The 5,547-nt window shown below is 30.4% G+C and overlaps 1 protein-coding gene across 5 annotated transcripts in view; it reads right to left on the bottom strand.

Moving 5' to 3' along the window:
• Window positions 1-5,547, bottom strand: part of LOC106478043 — a 68,123-nt gene continuing 62,576 nt past the window's right edge. For all 5 annotated transcript variants that reach the window (XM_022381562.1, XM_022381560.1, XM_022381559.1 and 2 more), the window contains 2 exons: window positions 4,458-4,572; window positions 1-574 (listed from right to left, as the gene is read on the bottom strand). The gene's annotated coding sequence lies outside the window, so the exon portion shown is untranslated. The remainder of the gene's footprint in view (window positions 575-4,457; window positions 4,573-5,547) is intronic.

Consider the following 5,547-nt stretch of genomic DNA (forward strand, 5'->3'; position numbering starts at 1 on the left):
TGGTCATTCACAAACGCCATGAACTCTAATGGCGTTTATTCTATTTAATGGAAAATCACAAAAACCTGATTACTCAGTATTGTTCTCCATCTATTTTAATAATAATAAAAAAAAGATACCATTAAATCTTAGTCTTATCCAAGCTGAAAAGTACAAGTCAATTTACAAAAGAAATGTTAACCGTATAGCGTATGCCAACTTTCATTACATGAACATCTCCATCTTTGTGAGAAAGTGAACCAGACACAATAACGAGGAGTGCCGTGAACTAAACGTATTTCGGATTCCCACACCTTCGTTTAGCGCGTGTAGAAAAACACGTTCTGCTAGCCGTTGTCTGGGAGCTAGTTACAACTGGAACCACTAGGCGAATTCAATCCATGTAAATATTTCAAGGGAAAAAAAACAGCTTAGGTTTTCACAGAAACTACTTCAATCATCTCTCATATTCTTTTGCGCAGATGACTCAAAAATTCCGTAGCTATATCTCTAGGCCGTGGCTTGGAAAGAGATAGACAGTAAAGATGTAGCTGATGTCTCCGTGCTTCTTCCTTATCGTCCGCTGAAGCCCGGGCTGCGGGAAAACAGATAAAACTTTAATATTCCAACTGAATGGAACCGATTTAATATTTTAGATTAACCTCTCGCCGCTCCAAGTTTTTTGAAGAAAGTAAATGTATAAATATTTTAGAATGATTGTTATCTTTTTCGTTCTTTTGCTTTTCAAGCATTACGTTTCTTTTTTCGTTTAAAGATATTCTAATGATAGAACATTTTTTCTTAAATTAAAAAAAACAAACTCGTGTTTTGTATTTTAACCTCTTTCAGATACAACTTTTGTCTTCAATATGCACATATACTCAAAAAAATACACATATGTATAGAGAGAAATTAATTTTAAGTTTCGGTTTTGTTTTACTCAAACAGAGCTTCCAAAAATTAGAAATTGCTACATTATTTAGTATAACTAATTGTAACTATTAATCAACTCTGACATGATCCCTGACATGAAACTTGCATATTACTGCTGCTGATAACATCTAAAAATTGTTGAATAAATAAACACTTAAGTTTATTACTTATCTTTATAATTCCTCTTCAATGAAGGTTCTTACAACACATTATGTTTTGGTTGTCAAATATATAATTATTTTTGCAGTAAACCAGTACAAAGCACAGTGAAACTTAACTTATTGTGTCCAAAGGTTACATACAGTACACAAGAACCTAATTTCCTGTGTATAGTAGAGTTAATACACAAAACTAACTTGAAGATGATATACATATAAAGCACACAAAAATCTAATTTCTAGATAATATACATAGGAGCTGAAGTACCCATCCAGGTTATGAGCTTAATAAAATGTGGGGATGGATGCTATGATAAATAACACAAAAATCTAAATTCTAGATAATATACATAGGAGCTGAAGTACTCGTCCAGGTTATGAGCTTAATAAAATGTGGGGATGGATGCTATGATAAATAACACAAAAATCTAACTTCTAGATAATATACATAGGAGCTGATGTACCCGTCCAGGTTATGAGCTTAATAAAATGTGGGGAAGGATGCTATGATAAATAACACAAAAAATCCTAACTTTCACACAACTTATTTATACCATAACATATTCTTTCAGCATTCACTATTACCTCACCAAACGTTTTGTGTAAGCTTTAAGAACTCAATATGTATATAGTTAAAACATGGTATACACCTTGAGATTATTAGGGTGACTTTGTAGGAAGAGGTAGTGCTTTCAATACCCAACTCTTAATGTCTTTCCACAGTGTTTAATTAATTAACAGTCATTGACCCCATAATTGTCTTATGGGCCAAAGTTGAAAGATCAAAAGGTCAAAGTAGAAAATGGGTATAACTTAGAAACAAGTCCTGTAAGTTGAAGAATTTTGTAGATTTCGATTCCTAAGTTCTTCCATTTTAAATTATCCAATCGAAATCTAAAAAAAACTTATAAACAACTTTTCATATCAGCCTTATGGTGGCTGTTGGAGTAGAAATATCAGCTGAGTATGTATTATTACAATAATGGTGGCCATATTTTTTTTCCATTGCTATCCTCCAGAGAGAGAGATATATATATAAGACATTAGTGTACCTTCCGCCCACACTTTGTGTATGTTGTGTTATAAAAAATTTAATACTTTTTTGTGTAAGGACGTGGCACCATCTATAAATGTAGGTAATATTAATTTATGTGAAAGATAATAAATGTTCAATAACAGCAATAATGGGGGGGGGGGGTGGAGAGGGTAGTTAACCCTCCATTAACATGACACTTGTTGCAAACTACCATCACACAAAGTTTGATTGAGATTGGCCCAGCAACCTAGGAGTAGTTAGATAATGGACAAACAGACACAGATTTTTGAGCTTTATATATATATACACAAGATAAAGCATACAACATTCTAACATGCAGATGATATACATATAGAGCATAGGAAAATCTAACTTGTAGGTGATATACACATAAAGCACACAAAAACGTCACCTGTAGATGATGTACATAAAAAGCACACCAAATCTAACTTGTAAATATAGATATAAAGCACACAAGAACCTAACTTGTAGATGGTATATATATATATATACAATTCACACAAATATCTGACTTATATATGATATACATAAAAAGCACACAAAACCTAATTTGTAGATAATATACATAAAAACACATAACGACTTAACTTGTAGATGATATACATATAAAGCACAGGAAAATCTAACTTCTGGATGGTATACATATAAAGCACACCAAAACCTAGCATCTTAGAGAAAGTATATAATGGGAATTAGTTGCTTAAATGTAATTGGCTCATAGCATTTCACAAAATACAATTTATTATATATAATGAAGACTTTCTATCTACTTTGGTTTTAAAGTTTTTACACATATAGCTATATAATTATATATTTGGGATAAATACCAGTGTAAACAAAGGGCTTGGATGCTTTCTGAATTCTCTGAGCCCTCCCTTACCAAGTGAATGATAATAAACTTAATCAAATCAAATATTAATAAGAAATAAATAAAGTTTTTCTTCATTACCCATTCAGGTCGTCTCCAAGCATTATACTATAACTTATTTTCCTTTGCTGTAAGTTATGGGTTCTTACAATTACATTTAGAATAGTTACAAAACTTCTTTGGTGAACAAAGAACTACTTCTATATCATTTCTGTAATTGTAACAACATTCTAACACACACACACTTTACTCCCTTCTAAAATATGAGCTGATTTTTTTCGTGAACCAACTGTTTCAGATTACCATATCTTAGAATATAAAAGTTTTTTGCTTCAAAATATGACCTTTACAGAAACAAAACTTGGTCCCTTTTATTTCATTATTCTGTTAGAAATTAATTCCACTCATATATCTGTCAGTATAAGTTATATTTTTATTTCATAATTATGTATTTCTGTTGTTTACTAGGGAAACCCTATAATTTATTTATGTTACAATAAACATAAACTACATACACATAACTAAACTTATATTCTTGTATGAATAACTAAGAGACATAACAACAATGACGTTATTACTCTTGGAGTAGACTTAATAACAGATATATATATATATATAATTACACATCTGACAAATTATCTCAGTGACTGATTTCAATGTCAATATCTACTAATTGGTTTCATGATTTATTATATGTGATCTATATTACTGACAGTCAAAGCTTCCTGTATGGAATGCTAATTAGATGGCAGTGTAATTCCATTCTGTATCTCCAAGTATCAAATTAACAAGTACCATTTAATGATTTCCTTACTGATACTAGACCTGTAGTGTACACAACTGATGTGATGGGAGAAAATGACAAACCATTTTCCTCCTCTGAGCAAGTATGCATATCCTTCAGCATAGTTTTGTTCAAATAATAACTGAAATTAACCATCAAAAGTCAGTAACTTCTATCACGTTCATTCCCCGTATCTACCCTTCAAATTCTTCAGAAGCTATAAAGTTGTTTAGTTTGGTAGGCCAATACATTGTTCTCAGCATTAATGATTAGGTTTAAGCATCTTGTTTGATGCATCTTTCTAGTCTTTAGAATATATTTCAATAGTAAAATTATTCTCACACAAGTCATTAAAAAAAAATATATTTTGACCATAAATGTGTACTGGTTAGGATAACACACTGAATATAATACGGGTCTTCTCTAGTTTTTATTATTATGGATTTATCCTTGTTTTTCACACATACTGGGTTTATAAAAGAAAACTCATACAAAAGTTATTCATTACAGTAAAGACCTCCAGTCTCACACAACTTTGATATTTGAAGCTCAAAGACATAACATATATCACACCCCTATAATTACTTTCTCCAATAAGAATTGAATCCTTAGATATTAAATTCCTTTGAGTGACAAGTATATTTTCATGTAACTGATTTATAACAAAGAATCACTTACTTGGAGGTCTAACATAGGAACAACATTCTAACACCACTTGACGGGTGATAATCTCACTCCCACACAAAAGCTGAAATCCTAGCTCAACGATGTCGGTTCTTTCTCTCTCAGCTGTCTGTATGCAGAGAAAAAAATATATACAATCTATCGTACTAATTAAAATAAGTATACCCAAAAGGTTGGGTGAAACTAAAAAATAATGAATAACAAAAATTTCTATTAACCCATTCCCTAATTTGCCTAAGATAACTTGGACACCCTCCATGTTTCACAAAATATTTACCCGAGTTAATTCAAGCAAACCGTTTCTCAACATATTTTTAATTATTTGCCTAAATTCATTTCCATGTTATCCTATAACATATAAATCTGAATATGTAACATATATACATTGAGAATATTTTGTGTAGAACTATAATAACAGACTAAAAATGAACTTTAGCTTCATTTATATATATAAGCATAGGCTATCAAAAAGCAAAATGAAAAAAATGTCTGCCACCAAATGGAATTAAAATATAAAATCTTTATGATGGTTGTTGTGTTTTCCCATGTTAATTAAAAAGTAAGTGAGAACAAAATCAATGATATTGAGGCTTAACAATGAGCATAATCAAGCTAAAATACTTTTAAAATGAGTAATATCATTAATGTTATATAAGCATATATTCATACACATATTAAAACTAATTATATTAACCCACAAATAACGGAGTCATATTAATGTTCAAAACATTTTGTTATAAAAATTCATGATTAATTTTTTTTATTTGAGTCTGCAGAGAAGTGAAATTCTTTATTCTTTCATTTCCATTCAAAGGGGACAATTAATGAAAATAAAATGGTACACATGCTAAAATAGATAACACAGGCCTGCAATGGTTTTATTGTCTTGAAATTTTTACATGTTCTACAGTAATTCCTGTACACTGAAACCAAAAATAATATCAATTTTTGTCCATAACATACACTTTTTCCACATACATCATAATTCAATACATAAAAGAAAGACCACAACATGTAGTTTTGAGACTAAATTTTGTAAATTTCACACAAAAAAATCAGGATGAATGAGGATGCATATTCGTTT

Source organism: Limulus polyphemus, unplaced genomic scaffold (genome assembly GCF_000517525.1).
Source record: "Limulus polyphemus unplaced genomic scaffold, Limulus_polyphemus-2.1.2 Scaffold175, whole genome shotgun sequence".
Classification (NCBI taxonomy): Eukaryota; Metazoa; Arthropoda; class Merostomata; order Xiphosura; family Limulidae; genus Limulus; species Limulus polyphemus.